Below are 24,206 nucleotides of genomic sequence, written 5' to 3'. Positions count from 1 at the left end.
AGGTCGTCAAGCCCCTCATCTGGGGGCGGGGGCCATTCAGGTTCCCCTAGTAACGAGGGCCCTGTTTGTGTTTCTCCGGGCACGGCTCCCAGTGGAGGCTGCGGGTCAAGAGCCGCAGCCACCACGGAGTAAATCACAAAGTCCGTGTCCGATAGAAAGCCAGGTTTTTCTGTGTTATAAGAGGCCATTTGAGTTCCTACCACTCTCCATTTCTGAGGGTCAATGCCGGTGTGGGAGACCCAAGGGGAGACAACCAATATTTTTTCCACCCAATCCTTACATTCTTTTATACGGACTCTTATGCCATGAGTCTTTACTAGTGCATGTACTTGACATGCTAATACTCCTGAATCCTCTGGCTGTAAATGCTTAGACATTCCTTTGCCCATGTTTACTCCCTCTAGGTGTCCCGTGGACCTAGGGTGTCTGCCTCTTCTGTTTTTACTTAAACAGGCTTACCTCACTCGGCGGGGTCTTCAGGTGTCCCTGTTCGGGGGCCAGTTCTGTCCGGGGTCTTCTTCCCCGGACTCCCGAGTGAGCTCCTCAGTGGGCACTGCTTCAGGCGTCCCTGGTATTTCCCTCCCCCGGGGATCAGCGAGGAGGGACTCAGGCAGACACGTCTTCAGGAGGCATATGTTTTATTAGGTGCAGAGGGATCCCGAATAGCTCAGGGCGCTGGTTAATATAGGGAGTTATTTCCGGGCTGCCACCCCAATCCGCCCCGAGGGCAGAACCTACCACCCGATTGGAGCAATGGACACAGGCCAACCAGGCGAAGCCACTGCTCCCCTTAAGGAGCCGTGTCTTCTCTGGGTTGGTCTGACCTCACTCCCGGGGAGGTCCTATCCACCCAGGCGGTCAGGGCCGACCCCCGACAACATTTGAATGATTAAATATTTTGCTTGAAATTTATACTTATAGAGGCATTATCCCAAATGAAACTTACACAATATGTCTAATTTCAAAGTTCAAATAAAAATATACTCACCCTATTGACAATGGAATTACCACTTTCAGACATATAAAGAAAATGATAGAACTCTTATTTCCTGTCATCATAAATTTTAGAATCAATGGAATATTTATGTACCAGATTAAGAAAATCAGATAATGACAGTGTCTAGGTTCCCAAAGAATATAAAAAATATTTTGAAAAAGTAGAAATTGTTATTATTTGGAGATATAAGGTAGATCTTACAAAGAAGTTGGTACTTGGACTAAAATTTGAAAGAAAATTAGGTTCTATGAACAAAGAAGGGTGATGTAAGAAAGTATTGCATTATTTACATGAAGGAATTCTAGTTCCTAAATAATTGCTGAGATCTTCCAAAATCTAATTATAATACAATCAATAGTTCATAGAACTTACATATGAAAGAGGCCTTAGAGACTGGCTATTACTATATTTTACAGATGTAAACTAATATCAACAGAGAAGTGATGTGCCAAATCATAAAAAATATAATTATAACAACTTGATTTAAATCTTTGTGCTATGGTCTACAAACATTCTAGTACTCTTTCCTATTTCATTCTTTTAGTTACATTTCATGTTAGAAATATTCATCTCCCTATTCCACACTAATCATTCCATTTCAAGGTGGCTAATTCTTTTAGAAAACAGCAAACAAAGGTTGTTGGCATAGGAGGCTATTATTAATATAAATGCAAATATGATTAGATTATTACAGTTAGTTCTATCCAAATGGCTTTCCATCTTGTATTCACATGAATACAACAGGTTGTCCTATGTACCATTGCAAGCTAGATTATATGTTTCTTTAGATGTTTGTCACATATTTAGATGGCTCTTTCTTTCAGGTAGATTACTTATTCTATTTTATATATTTTTTTCCAAAAATATTTTGAAGATCAGGAATTCTGTTTTGTTTCTTCACTCATATCAAGGTAAAAACTGAAAGCATTTTCTTAAATAACATTGCTATAATGAATAAATTGAATTCTTTACTTATCTAAATATCCATCAAAAATATCTAAAACTAGGAGGAAATTTTTCAGTCACATTAATTGATGCATGCAATATATTACTTTCCACAATGTCTTATCAAACAGGACAATTTGCCTTTTCAAAACAGGCTTAATAGGTCTGATTAGGTGGTGCAGTGGATAGAACACTGGTTTTGGAGTCAGGAGTACCTGAGTTTAAATCCGACTTCAGACATTTAATAAGTACCTAGTTGTGTGACTTTGAGCAAGGCACTTAACCACATTTCCTTGCCAAAAAAGTAAAATAAACAAAAATGGGCTTAATAGCTCTCCAATGTCAAAAAATGTAAGACTATCTTGCAAAATATGTATAAAATATGTATAAAAATTTAGGCTTTCGAATCCTTTCTCCAGCAGTTAATGCTGTGTTGGTTATAAAAGAAGCTATAATATTTTGATGAAAATTACTGAACAGTTGCATAAAATTTGTGATGTTTGAATAGTCTCATAATCTCTTTGCAGTTTGAGAGAAGAATGGTTGCTGCTTTTGTGCATATTATTATTGATTCTGATCATTTAATTATCAGCCACGTTTAATCCACATGTTTATTATGAAAGCTCATATAGATTTTAAAGCAAACATGCATAGAAAGACTCCTTGGGGAAAGGGTATATTTTATTGAGATAATTAGAAAAGAGGCACATAAGTTATAATACACACACCATTGTGAATTATTAACCTTAAAGATATTTGAAGAGAATTACATGAATTCAAAAGACAATGTCTGATAGGAAACAGACAATGTGAAAATGAAAGTACTGCTATCCTGAGATTCAGAGACTGATCAGATGCTAAGAATGATACTGGTTCAGAAGTCGCCCCAAAGAAATTAATTTAGTACTATGAAGACCATCGATAATATAAGATGTTTAGTAACTTGTTAGAAAAAAAAGAGGATTGGGATTTAGATATGCAATGAGAGCTGAAATGTGGGGTTTTTTGTTGTATATTTTGGAAGAAATATCATGGTGTTATATTGAACATTTGAATGAATGAAAGTTAGCATAATGAAGTCTTGTCAGTCTGTCATAAATTTGATAAATGCTTGAGTAAGAAGTCAAATCTTTTGATTCTCATAAATTTTTTCAAAAAATTTTAAGAATTAACAAAATAAAAATACATGACATGTGAAACTAAAATATTAGATTATAATATTGTTATTAATATTTTGTTATAGATTTATTTTACAATAATTCTCTTAGGATGATGATCATGCCTGGTTCCATATCATTATCTCTTGAATCTATTGCCCCTTTAGTCTCTCAGCACTCATTCTTGCCAATCAAAAAAGGACAAGGGCATATTTTCCTTCTAAGAATAGAGGAAAGAAAAAGGGAATCGAAGAAGAAGTTGAAAGCTTTTGAAGTAGAGCACAAGGGAGAAGTGCCATCATCTAATGAATGGTTTCAGTTTTTAAGTAAATTAGGATTGAAGTACTGAGAAAGGAGGGTGAAAAAGAGTAGGGTGTATGGTTTAACCAGAGAAGAAAAACTTGCAAACAGATGCAGTGAAACAATAAGAAGAAAACAATCTATAGTCATTGTGCCTCAAATGTAATAATTTATTTTGGACCCAGCACATTTATGTGGCATTTCTTTTCAAAACAATTCATCAGCATACAATTTGGAATAATGAAGACAGATGGTAGAAATAAGCAAGGGTTAAGGTTTAGTAATGAGTGGCAATAAGACAGAAGATCAAGGAAACTATAGGTGAAAAATATTATAATAGTTATTTAACTACAAGATAAAGATTTTAGGGGTTGAATATGAGAAAATTGGGAACAAAAGGCATGCCAGTTTGGGAAGTAAGAAGGTTTTATTAAAGAATAAAGATAGATGTGTTAAGAGAAAAGCAAAGGAGGAACAGAAATATTGAAGGTTGTGAAGAGAGAAAGAATTTTTGAGATTTGATTAATAATGAAATCTTATTTGTATTAATAGTAATAATAACAAACTTCTATGCCAGACACTGCCAAATACTGCATAACTATTGTGTTATTTGATCTTCACAAAAACTCTTATATGTATTTGCTATTATTGTCTTTATAATTGAGGAAACTAAGACACAGAGAGATTAAACAACTTTCCCAAGGTCACAAGAGTGAATAAATATCTAAAGCCTGACTTGAACTAAAGTATTATTGATGTTTTTCTAACCCATTTAACCAACATGTGAACTGACCAAGGATACATTCTTCTTGCTGGATACCTTGCAGGCAGCAGTGCAGTTTTTGGGAGTAGAGACATGCCTTGAAATCAGAGCAGGATATGGCATCATATCTGAATTCCTGGCTTCAATTATAGGCCCTCAGGCTTTATATATGTGTACTGATATCAACCCCAATGCAGTTGACTGTATCTTGGAGACAGAACTGTGTAATAGAGTTCCTATTCAACCAATAATTACAGATTTGGTAGGAAGTCATGGAATTGAGGCAACTTGGACTGGTGGCAGAAATGGCCCAGAAGTCATGGACATATTCGTCCCTTTGATGGCAGACCTACTATCACCAGAAGAATCTTTTTTAGTTACCATTAAAGAAAACAATCCAGTTGAAATTATGGAAACAATGAATATGGTTTACAAAGCATAAGGGTACTTTCCAGACAAGCAGGAGAAGAAATTCTTTCAATCTTAAAGTTCAACAAGTTCTAAAAACATAAGGTGAAATGTTTAATCACTAGTATACTTTTAAAGCCAAATTTATTCTAAGAGCCAGGTAAAGATTTGAAGTGTGGTTTTTAAGTGTTGAGAACAATTTAGGTAAACCAAGTTAAATCAGTGTTTTTTAAAATATATTTCATGGTTTTCTAAGAAAAGTCTCTCTTGGCTGTAAGCTAAGTCAGAGTGGTTATTGAACAATGTGCAAAACTTTAGTATAAATATGTGTCAAAGGGGCAGCTAAGTGGTGAAATAGATAGAAATAAGACCAGGAGTCATGGAAACTTGAGTTCGGATGTAGTCCCAGACACTTAGTAATTGCCTAGTTGTGTGACCTTGAACAAGATACTAAACCCCATTGGCTTGTACCCCCCCCCAAAAAAAAGAATGTATGCCATAGCAAATGTCACTGTCACTAAGTAATGAAGAAGGGTTTGACAGTTGTTCAATTGTTCTTAAATGATTAAATCATGTTAAAGTAAAGTATGATCCTATGGACACACTGGCCCCTTCTATCCTCCACTATCTCAAAGTTTTTCCAAGCTTTTTTTTTTTACTTCTATTACAATATATATCTATTTCATCCTCTGTTGTCCTCTTGACTTTTTGTCTTTAATCTTTCTGGACATCAGAATCCTTTCCAGTGAGTCCTATCTTCTCATTATGTAATAGAGTATTTAAGTTTCATCGTCAGTATTTGACCTTCTAGTGGATAGTCTGAATTAAAGTATTGCCTGATGTGATCTCTTTGCTGTCCACAAAACTTAAAAGTCTTCTCCAGCACAATTTTAAAATATTAGTTCGGTATTGCTTAACTTTTCTTATACTACATTTTTATACCCTATAGTACAATTCTAATTACTACTGCTAATGGAAAAATGATAACTTTGACTATATGGATTTTCATTGGCAAAGTGATGTCTCAGGGTGTTGGTATGTTGTCCAAATTTGCCACAACTTTTCATTCAATAAGCAAGCATCTTAATTTCATGGCTATAGTTACTGTATGTAGTGATCTCTGTGTTTAAAAATATTAAATCTGATACTACTTCTCCTTCTGTTTACCAGGAAATAATGGAACCAATTTCCAGGTTTTTCATTTTTTTATATTTTTCATCTAAAGGCCAGTTTTTGTACTTTTTCCCGCTCTTTTGAAGAATCTACTTAATTCCTCTAAACTTTCTGCCATCAGAGTGATATCTGCAACTCTGAGATTGATATTTCTTACTATGGTTGTAATTCTGGCTTTTGATTTCATCCAGCTTGGAATTTCACATGTTATATGTGAAATCTACATATAAGTTAAGTAAACAAGGTGACAGTATATGGCCTTGTCCTTTTCTGGTCTTAACCCAATCAATTGTTCCATGTTCAATTTTAATTGTTGTTTCTTGGCTCACATACAGGATCCTGAGAAGACAAATAAGATGTTCTATTACTTCCTTATCTCAGAGGACTTTCCATATTTCATTGCAGTTCCACAGAGACAAAGGCTATAGTCTAGTCAATGAAACAGAAGATAGTTTTCTGGAACACTCTCTCTTTCTCCAAAGTACGGGAAATGTTGGCAATTTGATCTCCAGTTTCTCTATCTAACCAGCATGTGTTTCTGTTAATTCTAGGTTCACATATTGCTGAAACCTAAATTCAAGACTTTTAAGCACAAACTTGCTGATGTGTGAAATTAATACAGTTGTTCAGAGATTGAACTTTCTTTGATATTGCCATTATTTAGGCCTGGGATGTTAAACTGATCTTTTCCAATCCAAGGACCAGTGCTGAGGTTTCCAAATTTCCTGCAATATTTGAGCACAGCACTTTAACAGCATCATATTTATTTTTTTATTTCTAACATGTTTTGGGAATTTTTTGCAAGACAATGGGGTCGGGTAACTAACCTAGGGTCATGCAGATAGGTATATTGTTGGGTGTCTGAGGTCAAATTTGAACTTGGGTTCTCCTGTGCTCTGTCCACTGCACCACCTAGGTGCCCAACAGCATCATCTTCAGGATTTTAAATAGCTCAGAAGAAATTCCATGACTTCTACTAACCTCCTTGTTTGCAATGCTTCCTAAGACGTTTATTGACTTGACTCTATTGCCCAGAATATCCAGTTTTAGAACAGCAATCCATACCATTGTGTTACTGCTGATATTAAGATCATTCTTGTATTAATTATTTTGAAACTCCTTGCCATCTCTTAAGTCCCTAACATTTTTTTCTTTAATCATATACATTTTTGAATGAAAGTCCTTGATAACTGATTTGCTTGAAAAGATTTCTTGTCTTTATTATTCTATTTATTTCTTTACATTGGTCATTTAAGACTATCTCCCCTTATTTTCTGAAATTTTGTATTCAGTTAGGTATCTTTCCTTTTGTCCTTTATATTTTCCTTTTCCTTTTTCTCAACTATATTTGGAAAGCCTCATCAGTCAGCCATTTTTCATTTTTTTTTCCTTTGGAATGTTTTTTAGTTGTTGTTGCTATTTGTTATTCAGTATTATAAACCTCTTCATTAGGAACTCTGTCCACCAGCAATGATCTCTTAAATTTCTTCATTTCCACTACATTCTTAAAAGCAATGTTACTTATGGTCTAATGTATTTCACTATCGTCTTCAATTTATATATCAATTTTGCAAGAAGCTCATGAGCCCAGCCACAATCATCTGCACTCTCTATATAGAATTTCTTTTACTTTGGCTACAAAGTACATAATCAGTTGATTTTGATTTTAACCAACCACTAATCCATTAGTCATTCATTAACCATCCTTTAATGTCCAAGTGTAGAGTCAACTTTTAAGTTGTTTAAAATCTTTGCCATTAGGACCAGTGGGTTATTTTGACAACTATATTAGTTTCTGCTCCACTTCATTTTGTTCTCCAAGGCCAAACTTGCCTGTTATACCAATTATTTTTTGATTTCCAACTTTGCCTTTCCATTTACCTATAACAAATATGATGAAGGTTTTGTTGTTGCTTCTGGATGTTGTAATTCTACATAGAACTAATCTACTTTGAGCCCTTTAGCATCAATGTTGGTAGGAGGCTATATATTACTGTGAGATTGAACAGATTGCCTTGGATTTAAATATATCTATCTTTTTTGAGATTATATGTCAATAGTACTGTTTTTCTCACCCTTTTTATTGACTTTGAGTGCTACTCTTTTTCTTTTAAGGGATTCCTGACCAAAGTAGTATATGTAATGAACACTCTGAATTAAATTTACACATTCCTGTTCATTGGCATTTATGTATTATCATTATAAAAATCATTTTTAAATCTCTGCCAAACATATTTTTGCTCTTCTAAAGGAAATCATAACCCTTTAGAAGTTTTTGTGGTTTTTCTAAATAATTATTTTAAGGGATTTAAGTGATAGAATAGGGAGGAATTAAGATGAAGAAATTCAGTGAATGCAGGTTAGCACCATTTTCCAAAATTTTAAGACTCTTAAACAAGTTGCTTGGAGTATTGAAAGATTAAGTGATTTTCCCAGGATCAGAGAGTATATTTATCTGGATTTGAACTCAGTTCACTATGCCATACTAGCTCTCGTTTAATCAATATGAATTATAAAAAATATTTTGTAAATGACAAACCATGATTTCAGGGGACCAAAAAGAAAACATAATACTACCCACATCCTACCAGAGAGATTATGGAAATTAAATTCAAAAGCTTTTTGGGTTTTATTATCAATTTACAGGAGATTGGCAGAGGTGAAAGGGATAAGTTAGTATAATTGGATAAAAACTGAAATTTAATTAAAAAAATTGGGGGCATTTTTTTAAATTGGGCAGCATAGAACTGATGATATTTCATGCCACTGGTATAAAACAAAATGGCTTAATATTCACATATAGTATGTAGAATGTAATTTGTTCCCACACTAAGAACACTTGGGTTTTAGTTTTTTGAACTGTAGTTAATGGAAATTTTAAGTTATTTGTACAAATGATTAAGCACAATTGTGAAATGTTATTCTTGACTAGAAAAATATCTTTGTCTTTACGGAGTAAGAGAATATACTATTAAATGTTAGTCTAAAACTAAAACACATACATTGCACTTATAACCATAAAAAGTAGGTATTCCATTCATCCCATGAAGGAACAGTGAACAGTGAATCCCAAAATAGTTATTTAAAAAAAATTCCTTTAACTCCTGAAGTCAATTACAAAATGAACACTCATTCTAGAAGAATTATTCCATCATTGTGGAACTGTGAGAATAAACATGCTATATAACATATATATTTATTACCAGTGGGTAACATTTCAACTTTTGTAACAAGTATAATTTTGACAGAAGTGAGAATGGATTTTTAAGTCATAGTATATTAAAATATTTCAAAAATGCCTGAAGACTTCTTAAGCACCTTGATTTTTTATTGTTTAAGCTTTAATTAACTTATGCTGCTAAGAGTTAACAAAATTGTTGGGGGTTTTAAAAAGTAGATAAGAGAAAGCTTGATATTGAAACACATTATAGTACCTGTCAATTTCCCCCCTTTTATTTAAATCTTGGATTTCAAAAAGCTTCTTTAAATCCAATTAAATTTTTAAACTAAATACAAAGGAGATGAGATTGAAAAGCTGAATTCACTGTTTGAGAGAAACAAAGAATAGATCATCTCTCAAACTAAGTCTCTGAAAGCATTCTGCTTAATTCCACTAATAAATCTCTTAAATCTATGAAATTCTTCCCTTCCATCAGTAAAAAAATTTAGACTAGCAAAGAAGTTTAACATTTTAAAGTTGTATTTGTTTTTTTGTTTTAGGGTCAGTCATTTGTAACCCCATTTGGGTTTTCTTGGCAAAGTTACTGCCATTTTCTTCTCTTTTTTATTTTACAGATGAGACAAACAATTAAGTGACTTAATCAGGTTCACAATCAGTATGTATCTGAGATCAGATTAGAATTCAGATTCCAGACCTGGCCTTTCCATCTACTATACTATCTAGTTGTCCCAAAAGTCAATTAGCATAATTAGTAATAGTACTTTTATAATAATCTGTAATTCTTAAATGTTCTACAAAGCATGCTATTTATAATTAAAGCATGTACACATAAATTATATGTTATTTTTCAATTTTATATTTTAAATGCAAATAAAAATAAACTGAGGTTTGTGCATCATAAAAAAAAATAAATTATTATCGATCTAGCTGCCTATGTGTTGCATCTCAACTTCAGAAGTTTCATTGAGTGAAAAATAAACAAAAAAAAATCATGCACCAATAGATCAGTGAGAAAATAGATTGTATGATCATACTTGTACGTGACTGAAGTAAAGTGTAAGTCTAAAAAATAATAGGTGAGAAAACTGATTAAAATATTGGTCAGAAAGACATCAACATGGATAATTCAATCTCCTAATATAAGAAACCTGAATATTACTAGGAATTAAAGACTATACAAATCCTAAATTATGTTAGACAGAAAAGAGAACTATCTTAAAGGCAACATATAAATGCAACTTATTATTTCATCATATTATAAATGCATGCATGGATATATATATATATATATATATACATATACATATACATGGATATAAATATATACATGTATGTATATACATATATATTACTAAATAAAAGATGAAAGGGAATATCATGATTATAATTCTGGGGAATAAAGATCATACCCTATTAATTTTATATTCTGATTTTATTTTTAAAATACTTACTGAATTATCATAGTCAAGTCAACAAATCTGTCTACTTCATTTTTCTAATCAGTAAAATTATAATAATGATAGAACCTGTCTCTTGCAGTTATGAAGTTCAAATAAAATATTCAAAAAATGCTATTCATATCCCAAATGTTAGCTAGTAAAAATAATAAACGTTATTATAATTGTGACTAAAATTCCAAAGGGGCATTAAAGAAAAACAGTATCAAGGTATCTAGAGACATGGGACTTCTGGAGATTCTAAGTTTTTATACTTACAAAATGGAAGTAACATAGAAGAAATCTGATACTGTTCAGTTTGTTTGTTAAGGAATAATGGTTCCTAGAATACAATTGAAGGAAACAGCAAAAAGAAAGGAGCTCACAAAGGATTAGGGCTGACATGGATGGGATTAAAAAATGGTAATAAGGGAAGTGAGTTATACTTAGGCAACTAAAATTTTGAATTGCAGAATTTAGGAATAGAGTAAAGAATATGAAGTCCATAGGATAGTAGATTTTCCCATAAGTCATAATAAGAATTTTCTCTGTGTCCTGGTAGAAACTGAAAATGATAGATATTCAACTACTGGGAGAAAAGTGAGAAAGTAATAGAAATTGAAAACTTGATCACTCTCTGATATGGGAACAAGACTAATGATCAAAAGACTAGAGATGAATGTAGATGGAAATAGGACTTCAGATAATGACCTCAACATAGACTGAGTCTTCTGGCAGAGCAAACCTATTGGTAAGGGACTAGAGTACTAAGAAGCAACTTTCCAACAATTGGAACTATTAAAAACAGAATGCTCTTTCCTCCAAAGGCCATGTACTAAGTTTCTCATTAATGGAGGTCTTCAAGAAAGGATCATGTGACCACTTTTCTGAAAAATTACTGAAGACAATTGAGACAGATTAGAGGGCATCGGAAGTTCCTGAGAAAAGATTTTAATATTTTTCTCTTTATCTCTTAGTTGTTCAAATACTCAAATAAATATGCACAATGTTCCCTTCCTCAAATAATGAAATTTGGTTCAGGCTTTCCTAAAGTTCCATTTGTTCAAGTACCTCCTACATACTCAAATATATCAAGTCCTCTCAATGTAGCACATCATAGATTTTCTGAGAGGGAATCTCTAGAAACTTTTTAGCTAATTAAAAAAATCAATAAAACACATCAATGATATGAGAATTAATATATCATTTCATTATTCTAAATTAATTCAGTATATATTTAGCTTGTACTCTGTCAGGCAACATCATTGTAGACAGAGAAATATGCTGATATGGAAATAATTTCTGATCTTTAAAATTCTATTGAAGGTAAGTCCTTTAGATGAGCATGCATATTAAGATTATATATATGTATATATATATATATATATATATATATATATATTCCAGTGGGAAGAGGAGAAAAGACTCATATGCTAATGATTATTACACATCTATTCTTATGATAAATAGAAGGAAGAAATTCAAAAAAAGGTACTAAGCAAAAAATTAAGGAGAAATTGTATTGTACTGGAGAGTTATCCGGTAAGGCTTCATGAATAAGCCTTTTACTTTAGCTAGATCTTTAAAGAAAATTCATGAAAAATTTTTCCATTGATGGGGAGATGGAAAGAGCACTTTTCACACATATGGGACAGTGACTTATATGACAGCAAAGAACAAAAAGAGAGAAAATTATAAATTTGGGGAGTAGCTAATAGTTGTTTAACTGAGAAGTAAATATTTTGTACATGTGAAGGGGAATAATAAAAAAAAAATTAGATAAAAAAGTGATTCCAGAGCAGTTGCTGAGTATCTTAGATACTAAATTAATGAACTGATATTTTCCTAAAGGCAACAGAGATCATTGAATATTTTTGAAGTGAAAAATGGAATAATGCAACTTTAATGATATCAGGAAAATTAATTAGTTTTCCTTTGAAGGATACATTAGAGCAACAATGTACTTGAGGTAGAAAGATAATTACTATAGAGTAGGATTGAAGAGCTTCTAAACTAGAGTGACTTTATTGAGCGTGAAAAAGAGAATATTTATATAAGAGAAGTGAATGTAAAAGTATTAACAGTTTCCATGTGTTTCTTTTGTTATATTTGCATAACCATGAGGTAGTTTCAATCTTCTAAGTACTATTTCTTGCCAAGATATGGATAAATAGTACTAGAATAAAAAAAATGTCATTTCACAATTGAAGATGTCATGATATATTTTAGTTACTTTGTTAATTTTAAATTTTAAAAAATTGTTATTTGTTACTGACAGTTTAAATCAATTTATTTATGATTTAGTTTCATTAACTCAATCCTGACTCAATTATTTTTTAAATTGTGGTTTTAATTAATTTGATTATTCTTAATATTTAATATTTGGAGTTTTGAAATTTAATTTTAATTTTAAGTAATATTTTAAACTACAATAGAATAACCTTATAATTTGTAAAATTTAGTTTAATATAAATAATTTCTCATTCTTTTCCAATTTTTATCTTATGTCCTTCAGAATTATCTTAGATCATTGAATTTATTAGAATAGCTAAGTAATTTATAGTTGATCATTATACATTATTTCTGTTACTTTGCAAGTGTTCTTTTTTCTCTTCATTACAATTTGAATCTATTGATAGTCCTTCCAGATTTTTTCTGAAGTCATCCTTTATGTCATTTATACTAGCACAAGAGTATTCCATAACAATTGTAAAACACAACTCTCTCAGCCATTCCCTAATTGTTAGGCATCTCCTAACTTTCCAGTTCTTTACAACCACATAAAGAGTTTCTATGAATACTTTTGAGCATGTGGGTCCTTTGTGGAGCTAGTCTAATGCAGTTGCCCTACCTCTCTGATTATTGGTGCATGATTTTTTGTTTGTTTTGCACTCAATGAAACTTCTTAATTTGAGATGCAACAAAGTATGTATTGGTTCTCTGTTTCTTGTGCTAATTTTGGACTAATAACACTAAGAAATTCAGGTGTGCCATCAGCCAGCACCATACCATCCATATGCAGAATCACTGGTTACAGAAAATTATGAAGTTTTAAATATTTTGGATAGATTCACTTACTTTGAAAGAATACTTTTTAGGGATACATCTGTTGTTAAATGGTTTAACATACAATTTTACCTCCAAATGATAATTCTACAGATTCATCATGCTGATCTCACTGTTTTATGCCCGTGAAACCTGGTTAGTATGCCAGCATAATGCTAGAAAACTCAATTGTTTCTATTAAATTTTCTTCTTCAATTGATGGATGTAGCACCTCTCCACAGTTTAGAGAGCTAGGACAACCCTGGGAGACATGTTAAGGGCAATGCTATCAACATCCAAAGAAAGAAAAACAAAACAAAACAAAAAAATAAAATATTAAATATGACTGAACACTATGTTCACAATTTAAGAATTGTTCTTATGCTATTCTTTCCTATGTCAGATTTTGATTCTTTTCCCTTATTCCTAATTTGTCATACAGCAAATGACTAATCTGTAGGCATGTTTAACACAAATGTACGTTAACAATGTTCACCAGATTTTTTGTCACTGAGGGCAGAGTAATGGGAAGGGGAGGTGGACAAAATTTATGCAACTTATAAATATGCAAATGGATATGGTTGAATGTTGAAAATTTTTTATAACATGCACAAATTGGAAAAAAATATAATATCAATTGGAAAATAAAAGAAAGCTACCAATATTTGAAGAATCAAGAAATATTGATCTCTACCAATTATAATAGTCTTACACAAATGGAGACTGAGCCACAGTTTAAATGTATCATTAAATAACCCCAAAAGACATTAAGTTTCATTTCAATCTGTATATTCCTATAAGCTAGCATAATACCTTTGATATAGAAGGCAGTCTATAATATAGGATACATTAGAAATACTTTCTTCACCTAAAGAATATCTATGCTTACTTTATAGTTTTATTCAATATTTTGCATTTGGTAAAAGTTGAGCAATTTGAAAAATTCGATATCACTTATTAGCATTTAATTTCTTTACTCAGTGTGAATAAATGAAAATTATAAATTAAATTCTGACTATATACCAAGCACTGTACTAATGACCAGGAATGAATATATTAAAGCTAGAGAGTACCTGTCTTCAAGGAGTTGATTTCCCAATAGATAAAATTAAAAATATGGAAGAAAGGATCAAGATTATGAATGTGGAAAATAATATAAAGGTTGAGTTGTCAGGAATAGACTGATATACCTACCATGTCTAGGTTCTCAGACTGGATTGCTTTGGGGTAGTTCTAGTTCCAAGAAATAAGCACGGAGGTGATAAGTGTCAAGGCTGCTATGAAGGAGAGAACTAAGTAAGAAATACAATATAGTGTATAGTGAAAGAATTTATGGTCTTCTCTTCTATGTTATGTTCAACTGTCTATAGCCATTTCTCTTCCAGTAGATACTAGCTAATATTTGTTGGCCCATTCATAGTAAGCTACACAAAACTATGACAATGGCCTGGAATTTTTAAATATTTATCTCTTTCTATTATAACTTTACTCTCCCCCAAAAATATTTTTAAATTTATGTATTTATTTATTTTTTGAGCCATTTGTATGTATGTATGTATACATATATATATATATATATATATATATATATATATATGTTTTTAAGTTACAAAATTACCTTCAATCCTCCCTTCACATCCCTGTTCCCCTCAGTAGTGAACAGAATAGTATTAGATAGATAGATAGATAGATAGATAGATAGATAGATAGATAGATAGATAAATGTTTGCAGATTAGTTATTTTCAGGATGAGGAATTAGAATCAAAGGAAAGAAATGCATGAGATTATTTTTGTAAAATTCAAAAGGGTTGTTTTCTGGGAGGGTTTTGTTTTGTTTTGTTTTTCTTACTCTGGATGCAGATAACATAGTCCATATCCAGTCTAATACAGTTGTCCTAGCTCTCTGAACTGCTGAGAGGAGCTGCTTCCATCCAGGGTATTCATCTCATAATGTTGATGATGATGTGTAGATTGTTCTCTTGATCTACTCCCTTAGCTCAGCCTCAGATCCCATAACTTATTCCATGCTTCTCTAGAGTGCTATCATTGATTGTTTCTTATATATCATTTGAATTCCATAGTATTCATGTACTGCAATGTGTTTAGTCATTCCCCAGTTGATGGACATCCCCTCAATTTCCAGTTCTTTGCTACTACAAGAAGAACTGCTATGAATATTTTGTAACATGTAGGACTTTTCCCTTTTTCTATAATTTCTTCTGGATATAGATTTTAGAAATGGAATTGCTGGGTAAAAGGGTATGAACAGTTTTATTGCTCTTTGGCCATAGTTCCACCTTGCTATCCAGAAAGGCTGAATTTGTTCACAACTCTGCCAGCAATACATCAATTCCTCAATCCTCCTACAACCTCTCCAATATTGATCGTTTCCACTTTTTTAATCTTGGCCAATCTGATAGGTGTGAGATAATACATCATTTCTGTTTTAATTTGCATTTCTCTAATCAATAATGATTTGGAGCATTTTTCATATAATTATATTCAGCTTTAATTTCTTCATTTAAAAACTGTCTATTCATATCCTTTGACCATTTATCAATTGGGGAATGATTTGTGACCTTATAAATATAATGCAATTCTCTATATATTTCATAAATAAGACCTTTATTACAGCACCTGGTTGTAAAGATTTTTTCACAGCTTTCTGCTTTTGTTCTAATTTGGGAATTATTGATTTTATTAGTGCAAAACCTTTTTAATTTGATAATGCCAAAATCATTCCTTTTTCAATTCATAATGAGCTCCAGTTCTTGTTTGGTCATAAATTTATCCCCTTTGCATAGATCTGATAGATAGAGTATTTCTTGATCTTTTAATTTATCTATGGTATTGTTGTTTGTGTCTAAATCTTTTATCCATTTTGAACTGATTTTGGTACAGTTTGTGAGATGTGGATCTATGCCTAGATTTCCCCATACAAGAGTACATTTTTGTCAAATAGTGACTTCTTATTCCAGAAGTTGATATCTTTGGGTTTGTCAAATAGTAAATTGTTGTAGTCAACTGCAGCTGCTTTAGAGCCTATCCTAGTCCATTGATCCATTAGTTTATTTTTGTCTGGTGCTAGACAATTTTGATGAATGCTGCTTTGTAGCATAGTTTTAGTTCTTGTAGAGCTAGGACACCTTCCTAAAATTGTTTTTCATCAGTTCCCTTACTATTCTTTCCCTTTTGTTGCTCCAGATAATTTTGTTACTATTTTTTCTAGCTTGATAAAGTAGTTATTTGGTAGTATAATTGGTATGGCAGTGAATAAATAATTTCAATTGGTAGAATTGTCATTTTTATTAGCTCAACCTAACCATGAGCATTAGACTTTTTTAAATTACTTAGATCTGACTTTATTTGGGTGAGAAGTGTTTCATAATCATGGTCATACTGTTTCTGGGTTTTTCTTAGTAGGTAGATTTCCAAGCATTTAGTGCTAACTATAGTTATTTTAAGTGGAATTTCCCTTTCTAACTCTTGCTCGTGGGTTTTGTTGTTTATATATAGAAATGCTTAAGTGTAGGCTTATTTCATATCTTACCACTTTACTGAATTTGTTAATTGTTACAAGAAGATTTTTTAGAAGATTTTCTTGGGTTCTCTAAGTAAACCATCATATCATCTGTAAAGAATGAAAGTTTTGCTTCCTCATTGCCAATTCTCATTCCTCCAATTTCTTTTTCTTCTCTTATTGGTACTTCTAGCATTTCTAATATTATATTGAATGGTAACGGTGCTAATGGGCACCCTTGTTTCATCCCTGATATTGTTGGAAATACTCCGAGTTCATTCCCATTACATATAATATTTGTGTATTGTTTTAGATAGATGCCATTTATTATTTTAACAAGACTCCATTTATTCCCTAAACTTTTTAGTGTTTTTACAAGGAATGGATGTTGCATTTTATTAAAGGCATTTTCAGTATCTATTGAGATAATCATGTGATTTCTGTTGGCTTTGCTATTGATGTGTTTAATTATGCTTATATCTTTGCTAATGTTGAACCATCCTTGCCAACCTGGTTTAAATCCTACCTGATCTTGATGTATTAGCCTAGTAATAACTTGCTGTAGTATTTTTGCATCAATATTCATTAGGGAGACTGGCTATAATTTTCTTTCTCTGTTTTCATTCTTCCTGGTTAAGGTATCAACACCAGGTTGGTGTCATAAAAGTAATTTGGCAAAATTTTGCCCTCTCCTATTTTTAAAAAATAGCTTATTTAGATAGAAATTAATTGTTCCTTAAATGTCTGATGGAATTCACTTGTAAATCTATCTGCATCTGGAGACTTTTTCTTTGGGAGTTTATGGATGATTCTTCAATTTCTTTTTCTGAAATGGGGCTATTTCAGTATTTCATTTCCTTCTCTATTAATCTGGGCAGTTTGTATTTTTGTAAATATTCATCCAATTCACCCAGATTATACAATTTATTGGCTTATAGTTTGGTGAAATAACTCAGACTTAACTCATTAATTTCTTGCTAGTTATTCACCCTTTTCATTTTTGATACAGGTAAATTGGTTATCTTCTTCCTTTGTTTTAATAAGAATAATCAAAGGTTTGCCTATTTTATTGACTTTTTCATGAAAACAACTAAGTTTTTTTATGAAATCAATGGCATTATTGCTTTCAATTTTATTAATCTCTCCCTTGATTTTCAATAATTTGATATTTAATTGGGGACATTTAATTTGTTCTTTTTCTAGCTTTTTTAGTTGCATACCCAATTCATTGATCAACTGTTTCTCTATTTTATTCAAATAGGCATGTAGAGGTGTAAAGTTTTCCCTCAAAACTGCCTTGGGTACAGCCCATAAATTTGGGTATGACTTCAAATAATTATTATTTTTATATAACTATTGATTATTTCCATTTTTTGCTGTTTGATCTACCCATTATTTGAAATAAATATATTTAATTTCCAATTAATTCTTGGTTTAACTTTCTATGGTCCTTTATTACATTTAATTTTTATTGCATCATGGTCTGAGAAGTGTATATTTGTGATTTCTTCCTTTCTGCATTTGATTATAAAGATTTTGTCCCCCTGTATATGGTCAGTTTTCTTGGAAGTATTGCAGTGAAAAAGGTATATTCTTTTCTATCCACATTAAGCTTTCTCCAGAGGCCTATCATATTTAAGTTTTCTTCATTCACCTTCTTGATTTCCTTCTTTTTTATTTTTTTGTTCGGATTTATTTAGATCTGAGAAAGGGTGATTGAAGCCTCCCACTACTAAATTTTTACTCTCTATGTTTCCTTGTAATTCATTCAACTTTTCCTCTAGGAATTTGGATGCTATACCACTTGGTGCGAATATATAAAGTAATCACGATTTCATTAACAATGGTGCCTTTTAAGATGTAGTTTCCTTCCTTATATCTCTTAATAAACTTACTTTCACTTTATCTGCGATTAGGATCCCTACTCCAGAGTTTTTTTATTTCTTCTGAGGCATAATACATTTTACTCCAACCTTTTACCTTTACCCTGTATGTAGCTATTCCAAATTTATTTCTTGTAAACAACATATTGTAGAATTTTTGTTTTTTGATTATTTCTGCTACCTACTTCTCTTTTACAGGACAGTTCATCCCATTCACATTTATAGTTAAGATTACTAATTCTGTAATTCCCTCTAAGCTATCTTTATCCATTTATATTATTCTCTTTCCTTTTCTCTTATTCTTCCTCACCAAAATTTTACTACCTTTCTCATTTGACATTTAAAAAATTAACTTTCAGTTTATTTTCACTTACATCTGCTCTTTACTTTTATCAGTTCCTTCCTCCTTTACCTTTCCCAGTCCCCCCCCACTTCCCTGTAGATTAAATTAGATTTTTTTTTAAACTCAAGTGGCAATGTATCTGATTCCCTCACTTGTCAAAATCTATTGAATGGAATTTACTCAGCATTCACATTCTCTCTTTTCTCCTAAAATTATAAAACTTTGTGCCTCTTCCCTTGGTGTTATTTATTGCTGTAATACTTTTAATCAGGCATAATTAATCACAGTTTGATTATTTGATTGCTTGATTAGCTCACATTGCTATCAAGACATCAATCACAGATTGCTTGATAAGTAGCATTGACTCAAAATTCATCAAATTATAATTATATTCAAAAGATAATCTTTTATAAATGTTGTTGAGCTGAGTATTAAAGAATACTTAAAATTTGAATAAATTGAGCCAAGATGGCAACAGGAGAACAGCCTTTCCTAGAAGCTCTCTCTAAAATGTTTCAAAAACCTGAAAATTATGACTCTAAATTTTTTGAGAGACAAAACCCACCGAAAGAGCCAGTGAGTCAATTCTCTAGCCAAAGGAAACCTGGAGAATAGTGGGTAGCTCTGATCCATGGAGAATGGAGGAGCAGCACAGGAGGAGGCAAGGAACTTCAGCCTTCTAGGAACAGCCCCAGGGCAAATGGGAGCTCTGGCTCCCAGAAAAGAATCAGTTTCCTGACCTGTGCCCTAGGGAACACCAAGCACAACTTGGAAGATCGGCAGGGAGACCGCTGCCACAATGGGCTCTAAGCCCAGATTCTCAGCTCAGTCAGCACTCTGTGCAGCCCAGATACCAGAAAATGGAAGCAGGCCTAGGGAGCTGCCCAGCAGAAGCTTCCAAGCAGCTGTGCTCTGAAGGTAAGGGAGTAGAGGGATACTGCTGAAGTCAGTCTTCTGTCTTGAGAACAGGACTCTGGGGCTGTGACCACATTCAGAAGCTGGTCACCATCTAAGCCTCCCACCCTCATAGAGTAGGTATGATTCCCCCACCCCACAAGCTTCCAGGGTAGAGGTGTGAGCTTGTGGTCATTCACAGACCAAGAGAGCAATAAGAGACTCACACACTGAGTTCCTTGTGTGTGTGGGGGGTGACCCAATAATATTCAAAAGCTCAGACCAGGCACAGACTGGGGAAATGAAAAGAGGAAAAAAAAAACAAAAAGAAGGAACATGAGCAGAGACAATTACTTGGGTTCCATGGAAGAACAAGCCACACAATTAAAAGATGAGAAAGTTCAAGCTTCTGCCTATAAAGACTTCATTTCTAATATAGAAGTTAAGATCAGGCTATGATAGAGCTCAAAAAAGATTTTGAAAATCAAGTAGGGGTGATAGAAGAAAATTTGGGAAAAGAAATGAGAGAGATGCAAGAAAAACATGAAAATGAAGTGAGCAACTTAGCCAAGGAGATCCCAAAAAATGCTGAAGAAAATAAGATGTTAAAAACCAGATTAAGTTAAATACATAAAACAGTTTAAAAAGTTGAAAAGGAGATAAGATAGCTCTCTGAGTAAAAAAAGTCCTTCTGTTGTAGAATGGAAAATTTATATAAAAGATATTTCATGTGGCTTTTACAATGGTATGGAAAGAGGGAAGGCAAGGGGCAATGAGGGAGCCTTCATTCCAATAGAAACTGATGAGTTTGTGAGAAATCAAGATACAAAACCAAAATAATGAAAAATTAGAAGAAAATGTGAAATATCTCATTTGAAAAAGAAACAACTGATCTGGAAATCAGATCCAGGAAAGATAATTTAAAAAATATTAGGGTACCTGAAAGTCAAGATCAGATAAAGAGCCTTGACCTCATTTTTTTTTCTTTTTGCAAGGCAATGGGGTTATGTGGCTTTCCCAATGCCTCACGGCTAGGTAATTATTAAGTCTCTGAGGCGGGATTTGAACTCAAGTACTCCTGACTTTAGGGCCAGTACTCTATCCACTGTGCCACCTAGCCACCCTTGAACCCATTCTTAAAGACTTTCTACAAGAAAAGTTCCCTGATATCCTAGAAGCAGAGGGAAAAATAGAAATTGAGAGAATCCAACAATTCCCCCATAAAGGGATCCAAAATAATACAAACCCCAGGAACATTATAACCAAGTTCCAGAACTCCCAAGTCAAAGAGGAAATATAACATGTGGCCAGAGGGACACAATTCAAATACCGTGAAGTTGTAGTCAGGATCACACAGGTCTTAACAGCTACTACATTAAGGGCTCATAGGACTTGGAATATAATATTCCAGAAGGCAAAAGTGCATGGAATGCAACCAATAATCAATTACCCAGGAAAACTGAACATCCTCCTTCAGGGAAAAAGATGGACTTTCAACAAAACAGGGGAATTTCAAATGTTCCTGTTGAAAAGACTGGAACTGAATAGAAAGTTTGACCTTCAAGTACAGGACTCAGGTGAAGCATACAGAGTGGATGAGAAGGATAAATTATGAGGGACTTAATGATGATGATGAACTGCAGGTATTCTTGCATGGAAAGATGAAACTGATAATACTCATATGAACCTTCTCATTTAATAGAACAGATAGGAGGAGATTTTATAGATGAGACATAGGAAAGAGCTGAATTTGAAGGTATAATATATGGTAAAAATGGACTCAATGGGTGAAAGGGAAATTTACTGGGAGTAAGAAAAGGGAGAGCTAGAATAGGCTAAAAATTTTATATAAAAGATATTACATGTAGCTTTTGAAAAGGTATGGAAGGAAGAAATTGCCTTGAGGGAGCCTTCATTCTCATTGGAAATGTATCAGAGAGGAAACAGATTACATACTCAATAGGGTATAGACATCTAGAAGAAAAAGGAGAGAAGGGAGATGGGGGAGGGGAGGGGATGTGGTTGATAGAGGAGAGGGTAGATCATAGTAGAGGATAGTCATATGTAACACATTTTTCTTTTTTTAGTTTTTGTAAGGTTCTGGGATTGGGTGGTCTGTGCAGATCATGGGGCCAAGTGGTTGCTGGTTCTCTGGTATGGGATGTAGACTTGGGGCCTTTTGACACCAGGGATAGTGCTCTCTCTTCTATGCCACTCAGTTGGACCACAGCACATTTTAGAAGAGGGACAGAGTGAAATGAGAGAGAAAATATAATAGGTGGTAATGGGCAGGAATGGATGGAGGGAATTACAATCAGCAACTGTGGAAAAATATGGAAGTAACTTCTCTGATGGATTTATTATAAAGAATGTGATCCACCTGAGACAGAGCTGATAGTATCAGAACACAGACTAAAAAGGAAAAGATTTGATTAACTAAAAATGCTATCTCAAAACGTTATCTCAAACATATTGAAAAACCTAATCAATTTTCTGTGGTGGAATATGTAACTATAGACAAGTCAAGGAGATTGGTAGTTTTTTATTAAGAAGTATGAAAAAGGGGCAGCTAGGTGGCACTGGCCCTGGAGTCAGGAGTACCTGAATTCAATTCGGGCCTCAGACACTTAATAATTACCTAGCTATGTGGACTTGGGCATGCCACTTAACCCGTTTTGCCTTGCAAAATCCTAAAAGAAAAGAAATATGGAAAGAAGAGTTAGAAAGTCAAACTGGTGCCACACTGTGCGTGAGCTGGCATCATGGACTTAGAAACTTATCGAAAATTCTGTACAATAAACATTTGGAATGAGGTGACATTAAGACAGTATTTAAGAGAATTAACCTGGCACTTCTGTATCATAATGTAATACTAAAGTTAGGAAGATTATTGAGAAGAATGTTAAAAATTCAGATGTGAGGTATTGGAGATTAGAACTGTAGCTTGGTAATGGAAAAAAGTGAAAAAAACAATAAATGTATACATGAACATATGTATGTATCTATATATATATATATGCACATATATATATGTATACATATAAAAGTATGTGTCTTTTTGTCCTTTCTTAAAGAGGATGAAAACGGTAACACTATGTCAAAGTCAAAATACAGTTAAAATACAGTTTGTCCGATTTTAGCTAATCAGACCAATATGAGCTCAGAATGTGCTACCAAAGGTCAAACAAAAATAGTCCATGGGAACATTTGGTATGATTTCTCTAAATTTTTAGATCTTACATTTCTTTTGCAATATTTCAAATCTGCTTTTCTCAGAGACCACGGTGCCTTTCTTGATGAGCTAAGTACTCCTTTGTCAGTGTCTCCCATGAAATACAATCATTTATAGAGTTCTTAAGAGAGACCCTGAAAGGGTATGTCTCTTTTTTTTCTGAACAGCATGTGAGCACTTACTTTATGTGAGTAGTGAGTTCTCTGTAACACAGTCTTTTGGGCAGTTTTTTGGCATATTTAAAGTCACTCACACAAATGGAGATAGTTTGATTTGGAGTTCTGTTTTGAAATTCTGTCATTGATTACTTATCTAACCAGAATATATAATTATTGTTTCTTGTAACTACAGTATTCTCATGAGAAAAATGGAGATGATTGCTCTCTTGAACAAAGACTTTTCTGCCAGTTATGATGTTTATTCAGAAATAAGGAAATTTAGAGGGTTGAGAGCTTTCAGTGTCTCAAACTTTGTAGGTTTATTTGTTGGTTGAGAAATGTGCAGCATTCTAAGCAATGTAAAGGATAGAAGCTAGATCACTAGATGCTTGTTCTTATGTAATTATTCTTTTTTCTGGGACTCAATGGGGAATGTGCATAAATTCATTTTACAAATCTCTCAAGTTCATTTACAGACACTGACTATTATTAAGTTTTTGAAAGTCAGGGAAAGAAAATCATTATCTCTACACATCATCTGACTCCATCATAAATATTGTCTATATTCTCCTTTTTTTTTTTTTGTTTTGGTTTTTCTTATTCATTTCTTTCTGTCATTTCCAGAATCTTCATGATATTTATTTTGTGTGGAAGAGTTTCTCAGCAGATATTGCAGTGTGTTTTAATTGCCTTCTCTAATTGATTTTATAGATGAGAAAACTGAGACACACAGCATCAAGTGACTTGACCCAGGTCCCGAAGCTAGTAAA

At 32.9% G+C, this 24,206-nt stretch overlaps 1 pseudogene; it reads left to right on the top strand.

Annotated features, from left to right (window-relative positions):
• Positions 1-222: 222 nt before the first annotated feature.
• Positions 223-4,666, top strand: LOC141499281 (methyltransferase N6AMT1-like; annotated as a pseudogene).
• The last annotated feature ends 19,540 nt before the right edge of the window (positions 4,667-24,206 follow it).

The sequence above is a fragment of the Macrotis lagotis genome, chromosome X (genome assembly GCF_037893015.1).
Source record: "Macrotis lagotis isolate mMagLag1 chromosome X, bilby.v1.9.chrom.fasta, whole genome shotgun sequence".
Lineage (NCBI taxonomy): Eukaryota > Metazoa > Chordata > Mammalia > Peramelemorphia > Peramelidae > Macrotis > Macrotis lagotis.
This window is presented reverse-complemented; position numbering and strand designations above follow the sequence as displayed.